The 16,800-nt window shown below is 40.1% G+C and overlaps 1 protein-coding gene across 7 annotated transcripts in view; it reads left to right on the top strand.

The window, feature by feature from the left end:
* The window catches only part of LOC127442891 (gastrula zinc finger protein XlCGF8.2DB-like), a 295,005-nt gene that overhangs the window by 275,703 nt on the left and 2,502 nt on the right, over positions 1–16,800 (top strand). For 6 of the 7 annotated variants that reach the window (XM_051701219.1, XM_051701214.1, XM_051701215.1 and 3 more), the window contains one exon: positions 527–712. The gene's annotated coding sequence lies outside the window, so the exon portion shown is untranslated. Of the gene's footprint in view, positions 1–526; positions 713–969; positions 5,211–16,800 lie in introns of those variants that run through there. The other variant, XM_051701216.1, reaches the window with a different exon arrangement.

Below are 16,800 nucleotides of genomic sequence, written 5' to 3'. Positions count from 1 at the left end.
CATCAGCATTTCTCCAGCAACGTGATTCACTTCTGTGCTGACTGCTGCTCGCAAAAACATGAAGTTGGTACTTTAAGATAGAATTGCTCTGATGGTTGGAAAACTCCTTTTTAGGATAACACAAGAACATTTATGCACAGCCCTAATGGCATGATTAATTGCACAATTATTTTGAACAATTTTATATGTATATTATTAATTGCACTTAATTAACATGTTAAATCAACAGTCCTAATGGATAGCCAGTTTTTATGAGATTAGAGAAATATAGAATCTGTGCTTTACAACTGCATCAACTATGATTGGCTGTGTTGATTGGTTTGTGTGATGGGAGGTGAATAGATAGATTGTTGTAATGTTTGTAAAGAAGAGAGCAAGTAAGACATGTAAAGAGCACTGCTGCACTGGACAAATTATCTGGTGTCTTTAAAGAGAAACTGATTGCATTAACAATAAAAATGTGAGATTAATCATGATTGATTCATTTAATGTACTTTTATTTTAAGTTATAAATTCTCTTTTACAGGTTTAACAAAACCAACACCAAGTACCACCTGGAACCTGATTTATTACCTCTTCACTGCACATACCCCTGGAAATATGTTTACTAAAGAGGAGTTTATTAAAGAAGAGTTTATTAAAGAGGAGAGTGAAGACATCAGTATTTCAGAACCATTAAGGCTGAAGAATGAAGATACAGAGGAACAAAGAGGTTGGTGTCTACTCTTGATTTTTATCTATTAACTGCTCACTAACATTAAAGGGGTCATTTTATGAATTTTTTTGTATTATTGTATTATAATACAAATAATATAATTGTATTATTTTCCCTAAAGTCCACTTATAATGTTAATAACATTTTTTTTGGTGGCAAAAACAGTCAGAATTTAGTTATATACTATCATTTTAAACCTTGTATCTGGCCCTCTGACCAAAATGCTTTGTTTTTTGTCTCTCTTCCGCTTGAAGACCTCAATAGTCACATTTCCACTAGGCCAGTGCGAGCCAGGGCTATCAAGTGGTCAGCCGGGGCCAATAGACTCGAGCCGTGAGACCAAAATCTTCATTCCCACTATCAGGCCAATAGCCCTGCAGCGTTGCCCTAAAACCCTCCCTTAATATGCTGCCCTGGTGTCAATGTCTCGCACCTCACCATTTCACAAGCAAGAGAGAAGCTCAAGCTGAGGTATAAGACTCTGGAGACTAGCTAGCCCTCAAAATGAACATGGTGGAGACTGAAGCTGCAGTTTGTTTACTTATTTTGGTCTTTGCGTGGTGGAAAGCAAGACCTGATGCAGCGGGCCAAAAGCACTTGGCCATAGGCCCAGAGGAGGTGGCCCATTTGGCCCAATAGTGGAAACGCATCTAATGTAAATGCCCTCATGATTGGCCAACATTGTACAACCCCTTGAATACAGCCATATTTGTTTGAGAGAATTAATCAGCTCCACAACAACAAAAACTATATTTTGGGGTTTGCACATAATGCACATTCAACACAAAATAACAATGGCAACAAAGTAATTGAAATGTATTGCATCTGAGTGTATCAAACTGTTTACTTTTTTTTTCCCCTTGGAATACACAAAGGGTACAACAATATTAATAAATCTATGCATTCCTTTTTATATATATATATATATATATATATATATATATAAACAACTACTAAGGGTGGACATAAACATGAACAGTCACATCCCTCAGTGGGCCCTACCCCCCACCCACCCCCAAAATGACGAGAATAAAACAGAGAGGTACATTTACAAATAAATAAAACACATACATACACACCTACATCAATCTTGCACCTAAATGTTTATACATAAATATATAATGAGACAAATGAGTGTAGACACAGGATATCTGTAGGTTAATAACTTCATATTACAAATCAGCAAAGACAGAGGGTGTATTCTTTACAAAATTTAGTAGAGGATCCCAGTTTTAAAAAATTTGTCTGTGGAACCTTTTAGTGCATACTTAGTTTTTCCAATATATAAAAAAGACATCAAATATTCTAACCACGAGAAAGTGTGAGGAGATTTAGAGGACTTCCAGTGTTATAGAATTCATCTACGAGCTATCAGTGAGGCAAAGGCAAGAACATTAGTATACTTCTTTGTATGTTCATCTAACACCATCTGGGACACCAAAGATCGTAATCAAAGGGCATGGTTCGTGGGAAATATTAAGAATGGTAGAAAAAGTATCAAAAAAGGAATACCAAAAATCCTCCAGCTTTGGGCACATATGAGAGTGATCAGCAGGAGCCAGAGAACACCTATTGCAAGTGACATCTACGCCCGGAAGTAGCTTAATTAGTTTGACATTTGTAAGATGAATTCTATGGAAAACCTTAAATTGTATCAGACTTAGTCTGGCACAAGATGAAGACGAATTAACCCTGCCAGCAGCAAATTCCCACCATTCCTGGTCCAATCTATCTCCCATTGGTGATTAAGCTGAGAGGTAGAAGGCAAAACATAGGGAAGAATTAAATTGTATAAAATAGATATAGAGCCATGTTTCTGTAATAGGCACTTCTTATATAGAGAAGATTCAGACAAGTCTGGGGAAGAAGGACAGTGAGAATAAACAAAATTACATACTTGAAAAACACTAAATAGGTTGGACTGTGGTATATTACATTTCTCTGCAAGATCAGAAAAAGGTGCAAAAACTCCATCAATGAATAAGTCAGAAAAAAATGAAAGGCCTCTGTTTTTCCATAGAACATAAGCAGAGTCTAAGTTTATTGCAAATAGGACCATAAAGAGAAGCAACAGCAAGTTTAAAATGCTGTCTGAATTGCCTCCATATCCTAAGAGAAGTGCGTACAACCAAATTTGTAGTGTAATTTGAGGGACGACTAGACAAAGGAGCACATGCCAAGGCAGAAAGCGAGGATGAAGAGCAGGACTGTGCTTCTACTCTACCTTCTACACCGATCTATATGGGGAGAATTATACCAGCTGTGAATTTTGCTAATATTTGCTGCCCCATTGTAAATCAAAACATTAGGCAGAGCAAGACCTCCATCTTTTTTATGTCTCTGAAAATTTACTCTACTTAACCTGGGAGGTCTGCCCTGCCATATATCCATCCAGTGATTTGAAGAAGGATTTAGGTAGAAACACCAGGAGTGTCTGAAAAAGAAACAAAAACCTAGGCAAAACATTCATTTTAAGACTGAATTCTACCAAATAGAGTAAGAGGTAGCTTATCCCATCACTGTAAATCTAATTTAACTTGAGTAAGCAATTTAGGAAAAACTATATTGATATAATAGATTGAAGGAGTATGAGATATTTACTCCTAAATAACGAAACTTTGTGGAGGAAAGATGGAATGGCAACACCTCAGCTGGAATTTGTTAAGCTAAGTTATTTACTGGGAAACATTCACTTTTGTTTATATTAAGCTTGTAACCTGAAAAAGAACTGAAGGTGTTAAAAATATGTAAAAGGTCTGGAACCGAGCCGACAGGATCAGAAACATAGAGCAGAAGGTCATCAGCATAGAGCGAGACACGGTTTTCTATCCCTCCCCTAACAATACCTGAGAAGAGCAGGGAATTTTTCAAAGCTATGGAAAGAGGTTCTATTGCTAAAGCGAACAGTAGGGGAGAAAGAGGACACCCTTGACGGGTACCTCTGGTGAGGGGGAAATATTGTGAACATAAAAAGTTTATTCTCACATTAGCAACAGAAGAAGTGTATAGAAGGCATATCCATGATGTAAAAAGAGGGCCAAAGCCAAATCTATCTAATATATTGAATAAATAATTCCACTCCACCCGGTTGAAGGCCTTTTCTTAGGGCAGTGGTGGCTCAGCGGTTAAGGCTCTGGGTTACTGATCAGAAGGTTGGTGGTTCAAGCCCCAACACTGCCAAGATTCCACTGTTGGGCCCTTGACCCTGTCTGCTCCAGCGGTGCTGTATCATGGCTGACCCTGCACTCTGACCCCAGCTTAGCTGGGATATGTGAAAAAAAAAAATTTTTACTGTATATGTGCAAAATGTATAATGTGATAAATAAATAAAATAAAAATAAATATAGATAGAGAAAGAATAATATTTAAGGGTCATTGAATATTTGATGACAGTTGTCGCCCTCTGATAAAACCGGTCTGATCTTCAGAGATTATTTTAGGAAGACAGGGGTCCATATGGCAAACCAGCACCTTAGCTAACAATATCACATCCGAATGTAGCAGATTCATAGGCCTCCAGCTGCCACATTCATCTGGATTCTTATCACGCTTGAGTATAAGTGAAATAGAGGCCTGAGTGAGAGTTAGAGGGAGAGAACCATTCGCTAAGGAATCATTATACATGTCTAACAATAAGGGGGCCAGATATTTGGCAAACCTTACGTAGAAATCAATCGGAAAACCATCCGGACCTGCTGCCTTGCCACTTTGCATAAACTGGAGACCTTTCAAAATCTCATCTAACTCTAGAGGCTTAACAAGATCATCTGCTACAGCTATATCAATACGAGGAATGTCTAGACTGTCTAAGAAATGTTCAATGATGGAATCATCTTCAGGTGGTTCTGATTTATAAAGGTCAGAGTAGTAAGAGGAAAAAACATCATTGATATCAGATGGATTTTTAGTTAAAGAACCAGACGAATCATACACCTGAGTAGTTAGACGAGAGGCAGCAAGACCCTTAAGCTGGGATGCCAGTAGCCGACCAGCTTTGTCTCCATACTCATAATAAGTAGCTTTACTTCTTCGCAGCATAGATTCAGCATTCTTTGTATTAAGCAGATTAAATTCAGATTTTATCTCCAATTTATTAGCCTGCAGCTCAGGAGTAGGATTATTAAGATACAGTTTATCAATCTCAATGATGGAATTAATTAGGTCTTGTAACTTTTGTTTTCTTTGATTGTTTTTATAACCAGTGTATGAAATAATGTGTCCTCGGATTACCACTTTGAAGGTTTCCCATAGCAAAGAAGGAAACACAGATTCTGACTTATTGGTCTTAATAAACACATCAATATTGGTACTGATATAATCACAAAACTGTTTATCCGATAATAATCCTGAATCAAACCTCCATTGATTTGCCCTGCCTCTATTATCAGTGAAAATCAGGTTAAGGGTGTGTGGAGCATGATCAGAAATAACTATATCTGAATATTCCGAGGAATTAATTAATGGCAAGAGAGCTTTATCTAAAAAAAAAAAATAATCAATGCGTGATTATCATTGGTGTACACTGGAAAAAAAGAAAATTCCTTTTTTGATGGGCGAAGAAAACACCATGGGTCATTGCATCCAATCTGATCCATGAATGCAGACACTGCCTTAGCCATAGCTGTTTGCTTTAGAGTTTTAGGATTTGACCGATCATATCTTAGGTCCATAACGCAATTAAAATCGCCTCCTACTATAAGGTGATGGGAGTTTAAATTTGGAATAGATGAAAAAAGGGAAGTGAAAAATATGGGATTTTTCCAGTTTGGGGCATAAATATTCACAACTGGCGTTTAAAAGAGATTGCCAACAACAATAACATAACGTCCCTCGGGTTCTGCAATGTTCTGCAGCGGAGAGAAATTAACTCGTTTATGCATAACAATGGCAGTACCTCAAGCTCTGCTGTTGAAAGTAGAATGAAACACCTGACCTATCCAGGGTTTCCGTAATCTGATATGATCTTTAATGCGCAGATGTGTTTCCTGAAGAAAAACAATATCAGAGTTCAAATACTTAAGATGAGAAAACACTCTAGAACATTTAATTGGTCCTCCCAAACCTCGAACATTCCAACTGACCAAATTAACAGAAATCCCCCTACTACTTAGGCCCATATTAGAACCAGCCATTTCCTTAGAGCAGAAAAAAAAGAAAGAACAATTAAGGAAGTAATCATTCTTCTACAAGCAAGTCTTAACAACCCTTGAACTAATAGAACAAAAAAAAAAAACAACAAAAGAAAATACATCCTAAACTTACCCTTGAAACCAGCACGAGTTGCAGGAACAAGCTGTTGCCCAACCGGAAAACCATGCAGTGAAGTCCACTCCGATAATGAATAATATTAATAATAATATTTATGAAAACAAACAAATAAACAACTGAAAAAAAAAAAAAGGACTGACCTTTAGTGTCAGGGAAGCAAAAACAATCTAATAGATGCAGTCTTAGCAAATAAGGGAGAGAGCTTGTGGATTTAACTGTAAACCATGTCAACTGATGTAAGACAACATAGAAACTTGGTTTACGAAATAGTCTATTATCACAGTACAGTCAAAGATCCAGTATGATGCTTCATAGGAAAAAGAGCAAAAAAATGAAAAACGGGAAAAACAAAGACAGCACAACTGGACATTATCCATTTTTGAATATGTTCCTGGAAATAATGTTCAGCCGCCTCTGGGGTGTCAAAAACATGCTCACCGTTATGAGTGATGCACAGTCAGGCAGGGTAAATCATCCCGAAGCGTATTCCCTTCTTGTAGAGACTTGACTTCACTTCGTTGAAGGCTTTAGCTTCTTGGCGATACCCGCACTGAAGTCCTCATAGATCTTTATGGTATGACCTTGATATGAGATCTCTTTATGTTCCTTGACCCAGCGCAGCACCATATCTTTGTCCAGAAACCTGTGGAATCTGACTATGAACGGCCACTATCTATCGTCTTGATGGGGCTTAGGCGCCAGACTCCGATGAGCGCGATCAATTTCAGGAAGGGTTGACAGAACGTCTCCCATAGTTTTAAAGAAAAAGTCAGTCATGAATTCTCTTGCATTTCTGCTGTCAATCCCCTCTGGGAAGCCTACCCGTAGATTCTGTCGCTTCGAACGGGACACCAAATCATCCACAGCAGAACCAAGCGTCGCATTTAGATCTGACGCTGTCATTAATTTGGCCTTCAGTGAAGTGACTTCATTCTCCAACTCAGTAATCCTACCGCTGTGATCAGTGAGAGCCATCTCCATCTCCGAAATAGTGGCAGTATGAGAAGCCAGAGTGCTGTGAATGCTCTCTAAAGATGTTTGTAAAGGGGATAAAGAAGAGTTCAACAAAGCTGTAAATTCCTCTGACCAACTTCGCCTTGACTTTACAAGCTCCGACACGAATACCTCTGTTGTTAAAGGAACAGGTGCCGCCGCCATGTCGGAAGCCTTGCTGTCTTTACCTGCGGTTTGCTGGTCTTGGTTTTTAGCACTGCCAAGTTTAGTATTTTAGCCCATTTCTGAATTTGCTCCACTCCCTATTCACAAAAGACATTTTATCATGTGCAAATTATAAGAAAGGACAGGAGCAATAAACACTAATTAAGCAAAAAAGTCAGAGCAAAGACGCCGTGCGACCTCTCACTACATCGTAAAACCGGAAGTCTCATCAAACTGTTTACTTAAGCCCAGCTACACCATAAACATCAAACAGTCATCATCAGATGAGAGATTAATGAATTAAATGGATTACTTACGGTTTTGAGATCTGGTCCAATATTGTTTCGAGACGATCAAAGACATCCATCTATTGCATGTTTACATAAACCAACATTTAAAAATACCGCAAATGGTTGCAAAAACGCTTCCAGGATGCATTTATGCTCAAAACAGCAAGACGCAGCGCAGCTGAATGAAACAAAATGGGGGTCTCTTTTTAAAAGTTAGAAATTGACACAGCATCTTTTAGAAGCGGTGCTAGATGCATGAAAACAGTCCAAGATGTCTGTCTAGTGCATGTTTATATACAAAAATTATGCAAAATAATTAATGGGAAAAAGAAGGTGAACACAAAAATGATTCGTTGGCTCAACAACCATAACATAAGAAAATAAATATACATACTTATAACATTTTTAGTTTTACTTAATTTGCTTTAATGTGTAAAACACAAAATAATTATATGGGGATCTTAGAGTGATACATAAAGTAAAATAATAATTGTGAGTTCCTTAAACTTCTTTGGCTTAAATTCATGAAATTAAGTACTACTAAATCAAACAATCAAGTGCAGAACTGATAACAGTAAGATGTTGCGTTTGAATAATTTAAGCACGTTTGACAGTTCAGATGACATATTACCAGGCCAGTGCCAGTGATATACTCAAAACAAGACATTCTCTGCTCTGATTTTCATGTGGAGATCAAAGTGGCTCTTGATGCTTGTGTTCAGCTGTGCATTGATGCTCATTCACACTTCTGCTGAAAGTTAGACCATATGGCTCTAATCATTATTGTTTTGTCTGTATTAAGCCAATTAACACCTGTCTCCCTTACCTGTCTAATTTGTATTATCTTACTTGGATTCTTTTCAAAAACCTTCATTATAAAAAATACAATAACTGATGCTAACAGGTAGAGCTTAATGATTTAGACATAAAATGTAATTGCGATTACTTTGACAAATATTTCAATTGCGATTTGAACTCTGAAATGATTATTAATATAAAAAAATAAAATTAAAACTAGTAAATGTTTCGTTTTGACCAAAATTAAGTCATAGGCATTCATAAATAAAATACATAAATACTGTTCAAACCAAATGTGGTGCTGAAACTTACAAATTTCAGATATTACTTTTGGGCTGCACAACTGAGGCCTCTGATCTCATGGATGAATGATCACACATACACCCGATGGATCAACATTGAAAAGAGCCTTTGCTCGATACCTCTTACGGTAGTACCCTTTCATGTGTGTCCTTAAAAAAGGCTCAAATGGGAGAGTGGACTAAAGTCACGTTAAAAATCTGGAAAACTATACAAACATCATTCGGCCTGTATAATTTAATCAGTAGCTAGTATAGGCTATCTTAAGGGCTTTATACCATCATATGCAGATGTAGGTTTCAAAAATTTGTCTCAATACGGACTCAGCTATTTGCATCAAATATTCCACAATGGTGAACTTAAATCATTTGGACAAATAAGAAATGAGTTTACACTCCCAAGGACTGAATTCTTTAGATATTTACAACTGAGACATTTCCTGACAACACATAAGGAACTAGAAAATGTTAAAAAAAAAAAAAAAACTCCGAAAAACTTTTTCTTAAAGAACTACTAACCGGACATGAGGCTAAGAAAGTAATTTACAGTGTATACCTAATATTACAGATAAAGGAGAAATGGAAGGCTGAAATGAACACAATTATTTCTCCTGAAATTTGGGAGGAGATGTGGGGAGGCACATTTAGTGACCAGTTATAATATCTGGAGAGAGTTCAAGTGGAAGATAATAACAAGATATTTCCAGACTCCACAAATAATGGTAAAATGGAGTCCGGCCAGTTCTGACAAGTGCTGTGACAATTGCAATATTTTTCAAAATAATGTGGACAGCAAGATGGTAATCACACTCATGTGGTCATTCCCAAAATTAAGAAATTATTGGCCGGATGTATTGGACGATCTAAAAGAAATCTTCCACCATGAGATTCCCAAAGATCCCGAAGTAGTCCTTCTTGGTGTGTGTCAAGAAGGCTTTGAGGGTAGAACTAAAATGTATTTGCTACAAATTCTGTTAGCAGCTGCTATTAAGTGTATCACATTTAGATGGTTAAAACTCGACCCTCCATCATACAACGCTTGAATCCAAAAAATGTGAGAGGTGTACGAAATGGAACAAATTACATATGCATCATGGATTCAGAAGCCAGAATTTTTAAAAAGATGGACTCCTGTAATGCCTTTATTAATGCAATAAGATCATTCATTTCATGTCAAACTTGTTCTATGTACTTTAAGGTCACACATCCTTCTATATTTATTATTTATTTTTTTCTCTCTGGTTTTGGTATTACCAAATGTATTTGGATGTTCTCATTTATTGTATAATGCTCTTGATGTACCTAAAACTGAATAATTGTCGACACAGCTGGAATATGAAAAACTAAAATGTCCAATTACAATATATATTACAATAGATGATAAAAGTAACATTTTACTGTATTGAATTTAATGTTGACATTTAAAATAAAATATAAGTAAAAAAAAAAAAAGAAAAAGAAATAATATTCAACACAGGGTGTTCACAGTTGAATCCTCTTAAAAAGAACCAGACTAAATAATAAAAAAAATATAGAGAGACATCTTCACATTGTATCTGTGTATCTGGAACCCAATAATAAGTTAAGAAATTATGGAAATATATTTTTTGTATAATAACAACAACCAACTTTTATTATAACAATAATTATTATTTTAAAACAGTTCCATATTTATGTAATATTTTCTTAACCTGCATGCAGGATAGCTATGCGGGTCTTTATTTTGGCGATTAAGAGTTGACAGTCACCTTTTATTGCAGAGAAATGCTCTCATCCACTCTTCTGTCCACAAAAACCTGGTGTTATTAGGTTACTTTAGATTTGGATTGTAACTTTTAGGGCCCAAGCATATTTGGAATTACCCAACAGGAAATCCGCAACCGCCATCTGCGCCCCCGGAGAGAGAAGTCAGGAGAGTGCAATACCTGCGCTTTCACTTGCGTGAACGCCTGCTGACATGGCTCTTTCCACTGGACTGGATCTTGTGCCCCCTTTTTAGTAAGATCAGTCAGCGGGCTGGTGACTGTTGAATAGTTAGGCACAAGCCTACGATAATAGCCAGCCAGCCCTTTTGGTCTTAGGTCTCGGGCAGGCTGCAAGCGCTGCAGTCTTATCAACTTGGGCCGCACCTGTCCATGACCCAACTGGAAGCCCAGATACTGTACTTCCCCTTGTCCAATTGCACACTTCTTAGGGTTTGCTGATAGTCAGGACAGCCCTCAGATGCTGCAGGTGCCGCTGCCAGTCATTACTGTAAATAATTATATCATCCAGATGGTAGCGGCATGCGGTCTGAGGATTCTGCCCATGAGCTGCTGAAACCTAGCTGGGGTCCCGAACAAACCAAAAGGGTGACAAATTGGTGTAAGCCAAACGGTGTGGAAAATGCATTTCTTTCAAGGGACATGGGAGTTAAGGGGATCTAACAATATCCCTTTGTCAAATACAGTGTCGAATATAAGCGAGCTGCACATATCCGATTGAGCAGTTCATCAATCCGAGGCATTGGGTACGTGTAACGAGGTGGAGGGCATGGCCGGGTCGTGATGGAGCACGGCCGGTGCTGAATCAGCTGGAGATACCAGTTCGGGGGAGAGAGAGAGAGAGAGACGCACGCAGCCGCACTGCATATGTGTCTGTGTTTGTCTCTCTCTCTCTCGAACTGGCATCGCTGACTGCCCTTTATCTCATTCTCCTGCTGGTCAGCTGATTCAGCGCTGGCCGTGCTCCATCACGGCCACGCCCTCCTCCTTGTCACACTCCTCCCCTGCCACCGGTCTGAATAAAATCCCCCCCCCCCCCATTTCTGGAGGGGAGATGCTGCCCTTCCGGTCGTTCTGTCAGCTGGTCCTCAACTGCTTCTCTGCTGGCGGACGGCAGCAGGTCCTCCGGCCCCTGGCGGACGGAACCGCTTCTCTCCTTCTCGGCAGACAGCTATGGCAGATGGCAGTTATCTCACTCTCCTGCTGATCAGCTGATTCAGTGCCAGCCGTGCTCCATTACGGCCCGGCCACACCCTCCTCCTCGTCACCGTATGCATCAAATTTAGACACCCGATTGACTTTTCTATAATCCACACAGAACCAGACCGAGCCGTCACTCTTCGGAACCAGCACCACCGGGCTGGCACATTCACTGTTGGATTCTTCTATTGCCCCCATGACCTTTAATTCGTACTGAATCACTTTTTTTGTGTTTGGGTAATCAGTAGGTATGACTGTGTACCACTACCAATGGGGTCCTTTCGATGTGGTGCTCTGTGAGATTCGTATGACCGGGAAGAGGTGAGAACACATCAGAGAATTCTCCTTACAACCAGGCAACCTCTGTGACTTGTGACGGTGAGAGGTGGTCTCCGCAAGTGACTGGGTTGACTCAATCGGTGGCTTTTAAGTTCACTTCCAGTCCGAGCTCCTCCCTCTCCAGAACCACCATTGCCAAAGTCACAGGGACTGCCTCTCTCCATGGTTTAAAGAGGTTGAGGTGGTAAATCTGACATAATAATCGACTTCCCCAACTCTGTGTGTGACCTCAAAGGTTTCTTGCCACTTGGTGAGTAATTTAGAGCTCGATGTGGGGAGCAATACAAGGACTTATCTCCCGATATAAATTTGCGTAGCTGAGTACCCCTATTATACAGCCAGCTCTGACGTTCTTGAGCCTGGAGAAAATTCTTCTGTGTTCATTGCCCCAGAGTGTGGAGTTTTGCTCTCAGGTCAAGAACGTATTGAATTTCGTTTTTGGTGTTTGAAGGTCCCTCCTCCCAATTTTCCCGTTGGACATCAAGCACACCGTGTGGTCAACGCCCGTACAATAATTAAACTGGGGAAAACCCCGTCGAGGCTTGCGGGACCTCTCGAACTGCAAATAATAGGGGCTCGAGCCACTTGTCCCAATTTTAAGCATCTTCGTGCACAAACTTACGAATCAAATTCTTTAGGGTCTGATTAAATCATTCAACCAAGCCGTCTGTTTGGGGATGGTATACTGGTCCGAATCGATTTAATTCCCAATAATTCATATTGTTCGTGTAGTGTTTGTGACATAAACATAGTGCCCTGTTCAGTGAGGATTTCTTTCTGAATCACCACCACCGTAAATTGTGTTGCGTAGTCCACCAGAACCAACACAAAGCAATGCCGCCTGCCATCCATTCTAATGGCCCGACGAGGTCCATGCCAATTCTTTCGAAGGGGACCTCGATCACTGGAAGGGGGCACAGTGGCACTTTTGGGGTGGCTGCGGGATTCACCAGTAGACATTCGCGGCATGCTGCACACCACCTGCAGACATCCCAGCGAATGCCCAGCCAATAGAAATGGGCCATCAGACGGTTTAGTGTTTTTTCCTGCTATAAATGTCCCGCCATCAGATTATAATGGGTCTTCGGTATAACAATTGGGTTGTATCTTCCCTTGTCTGAGTGTCCTGCATCACTCAATACAACTGATCTTTAATAACTGAAAAATACGGATATGCAGGTGTAATGCCTGGCCAGAGGCGTTGACCATCAATCACTTTCACTTGGTCAATGGTGTTCCATCTCACGTCTGCTCCAGAGGGAAATCCCCAGCAGGGAATACTCTAAGGACTGGGGAAGCCGAGACTTCCCCCTCCCTTACATCATCCTGATGCGGAGATGACGTAGACGGTTCCGGCTCTGCCTCCCCAGCCAGCGAATCACAAACCACACACTGAGACACTTTATTACAGGACCCATACACAAATTCCCCTAAATAAAGTAGTAAATGCTGGCCAATTCGTACCCAAGATTAGTGTATGGGTAAGGCGGGGACTAACCGCAGCCTTGACACAATGCTTTTGTCACTGAAATTGAATAATGACTGTCACTAATGGGTATTCGTGAATATCCCTGTGCACACACCTTACATTCACCCGCCGTCTTGTATCCAAAGCCTCGAATTGAATCAAGCTTTGGTAAATGGAGGTTTGATTACAACCTGAATCCACCAAGGCTTGATATGTACCCCCCTTAATACTAACAGGTACCGGGATGCTCCCGCTCGATCTGGGGCGGCCTGTGGTGCATCGGGGATCCAGACCAATGTCTCCACCTCCATGGTGGGACATCGGTCCTGGAAATGCCTAGGTTCCCCGCAGCTCCAGCAGACCAGCCCAGACTTCACGCCAACACCCGCGGTAGCAGATTCACCAGCCTGTGGGGGAGAGCGGAGAGGGTTAGGGAAAACCAGTGGGTTGAAAGGTCCACGGGACCGGGAACCGGTTTTGGGGTCATAATTACCTATTTCCGGGGAATAGGAACAGGATGGAGGAAAGACAGGGGGAGGGAGGAGAGAGAGAGTAGAAGAGGGCTCACCGGCCCCTGAATACATCGGCAAATGGTCCTCAGCCAACTGAATTGCCTCCATCAGCGATGCCGTGCAGCTCAGAAGAGCTCGAGGAAGGCCTCTGGATCATCTTGTGGCCCCATCTTTGTAAGCGTGATTTGGGGCTGGGCTATGGCTGCGGCTGGAGTACTCCCCTGGGTCATCAAGCTTTGCAATACCTTTCAGTCCCAGAACAGGACCTGGAAACGCTGCTCCTGCACCACACAGAAGTCCAGGAGGGCTTGATGTTGGGTCTGGTGGATGCCGGTAAGAGTCTTGATGACTTCGGCTAATGGCGAGGACTCCATGACTGCGTTTCTTCCTCCTAATCCCGGGTTTCGGCACCACTGTGAAATGTCTCTTGCTTGATGTGAAGTAGGAAGTGGGGACCAGGTAAACAATCCAATGTGAGTTTTTATTTACAATGCTTTTCAGCATTCTACACAAAAAGGTTTGTTTTTCAGCACACACCACATGCACACGCACAGCTTTGTGTGTCTCTCTCCATTCCAGCAGTCTTTATTGCCCTTTTATACCAATCCGCTCTCACAGCAAACACAAAACAGCTGTTAGAGGTGATTTGCCACAGGTGTCAATCCTTACCGCTTTGTCTCTCCCGGCCTTGTTCTCTGCAAACTTCGCTTAGCCACGCCCCCATCACCACACCCACATAGAGTAAGCACAGCGAGCAGCACCTGCAGACTGTTTATTTAATTAAATCACAGCCCGGGTTTGATACAGGTTTGATATTTGCACTACATCATATTGTGATTTCTATTTTTTTCAATCAATCATTCAGCCCTAGTTAACCATGCATATTATGGCCATGTATAGTATATTTGCTTAACATTAAGGCCTTGAATGCAGAATGTAAACATTACAAATTACGCATTATCTACTGCATATATATTACTTTAAATCATGATCAAATAGTAAAACAGCTTCTGCACATAGACTGAGGCAAGTAGTAAAGGATGATAATGCATGTCACATTTTTAATGTCACATGGTTTACATGTAATAATTGATAACACGTCGCAAAGTGATCACAATGTATTTAAAAAAATATCTATTGCCTTATTAAGACAGGATTAACTTGTCTATTTTTTCACTGACAACCAACTGTATAATGTTATGGTAAGTATACATGTATGTGAGCAAGCCATTTACAATCAGTTGCTCGCAGTGGACACACTAGGGCTCAGCAATATATATTTTGGCGACGGTATAAACTGTCAACTGGTAGAGATTTTGCTATACAGTGGATATCTCAGAATAACGTAGGCATGTCTAACAATGTGCAACACTCCACCTGCTGAGACTGAGAGTGCCAAAATAAGGAGAAAGCTAAACACACAAAACGGAACGGCTCCCAAACAAATCAAACAGAGGAGGAGGAACTTATTAAAAGAGATGTAAAGCCCATTTTTTAAATGATTTATTCTTTACTCATAAACAGAACAGCATTCAGATGTGAACGCTAAGCATCTGCATACAGGATGCAGCACTAACTTTTGTGGCCCAATTTTTACTAACCTTGAAAAAAACATTTTTTTTTATGTATCTTATGTTTTCTTTCAAATTCATATGTAAAGCACTTTGAATTGCCATTGTGTATGAAATGTGCTATATAAATAAACTTGCCTTGCCTTGAGTATTCTGAACACACAGTACTGTATTTGCATGTGCCTATAATTTTTTACACTAATTAGTGGGTCCACAAGGTAGCAACACTCACCGCTGAGCCATTGCTTTCACAAATAAGTGCAAGAAGAGGATGTAATCACTGGTAAAAAAAAACAGGAGACGAAGATAAAACAACAACAGTGAATGTGCACGTCAAAAGCGCTTGGTGAGGAGATCAGGAAATGCCTACATTTGTACAACTCAAGTCTGAAGGAATTTGAAGACATCTTCATGGGTCTAAACTCTTGAAAAGAAATAGTCCAGTGTCTTATAGCAGTCGTAGCACGAATGCACAGATCGCCTGTGTATGCGCACACAGTCAAATAAAGTATCGTTTTAAAGTTGAGCGTTCGACTGTACACAACAGCAGTGGCTACAAATAGTCATTATTAGAATCATTATATTTATTTATATATTTAAAACGTATACATTTTTATCCGTCATTATTATTTTTTTTCATCTGTTAAAATGATGTGCAGCATTTTGGAATTTTCCATCAATGAACAAAGAAAAACCTTGTTGATTAAAACCTTAATTATATGATCCAGTCATAGTGTTTTGAGCTAAAAGAGAAAAAACCTGTAAACTGAAGCACTTTACTAGCAGGTTAATCCCCTTACTCAAACAAATCCTATATGTGAGATTAATCTATGTCAACAACATAAATATAATATAACAACTTTCATTTGCACAGACAATGAAGCGAATGCACAGCTAAACATGAACTAAGTTGCATGCTGGATGCGTAACTCACGTTGTGAACAGGGCGTTGAAGTAATAATGTGCTTGTGGCAGGGCGGAGGGTGGGGCCGGGTCGTGATTCCACACACCAGGCCCCTAATTAGGCTGATGAAGCCAGAGAGGGATAAGGGCGGCCTGAGATGGCAGTGCGACAGAGAGAGAGTTACGGGCAGCTGCCCAACCTCTGTGTGTGTGTGTGTGTGTGTGTGTGTGTTTGGTTCAGTTTATAATTAAACTATTATTTATATTACTAAGCCGGTTCTCACCTCCTCCTTTCCATTGAGAGTGTTACAGTGCTTTATGGCGCAAATTTCTTAAGTCTCTATCTATAAATTAATAGGTCTCTAAAAGCACAAATTCAGTAACTAAGGATCTAATACTTCACTATACTTATATTATATGCTGCTATTTCAGGAATTTATTTCAGGTTTTCGCAAGGTTTTAAATAAGTACGTGCAAATCTCTGCTGGTGGCACTCAACCACTGAGGTTGTCATGG

Source organism: Myxocyprinus asiaticus, chromosome 6 (genome assembly GCF_019703515.2).
Source record: "Myxocyprinus asiaticus isolate MX2 ecotype Aquarium Trade chromosome 6, UBuf_Myxa_2, whole genome shotgun sequence".
Classification (NCBI taxonomy): Eukaryota; Metazoa; Chordata; class Actinopteri; order Cypriniformes; family Catostomidae; genus Myxocyprinus; species Myxocyprinus asiaticus.
Note: the sequence above shows the minus strand (reverse complement) of the source record. Positions and strands in the feature narration are given on the sequence as shown.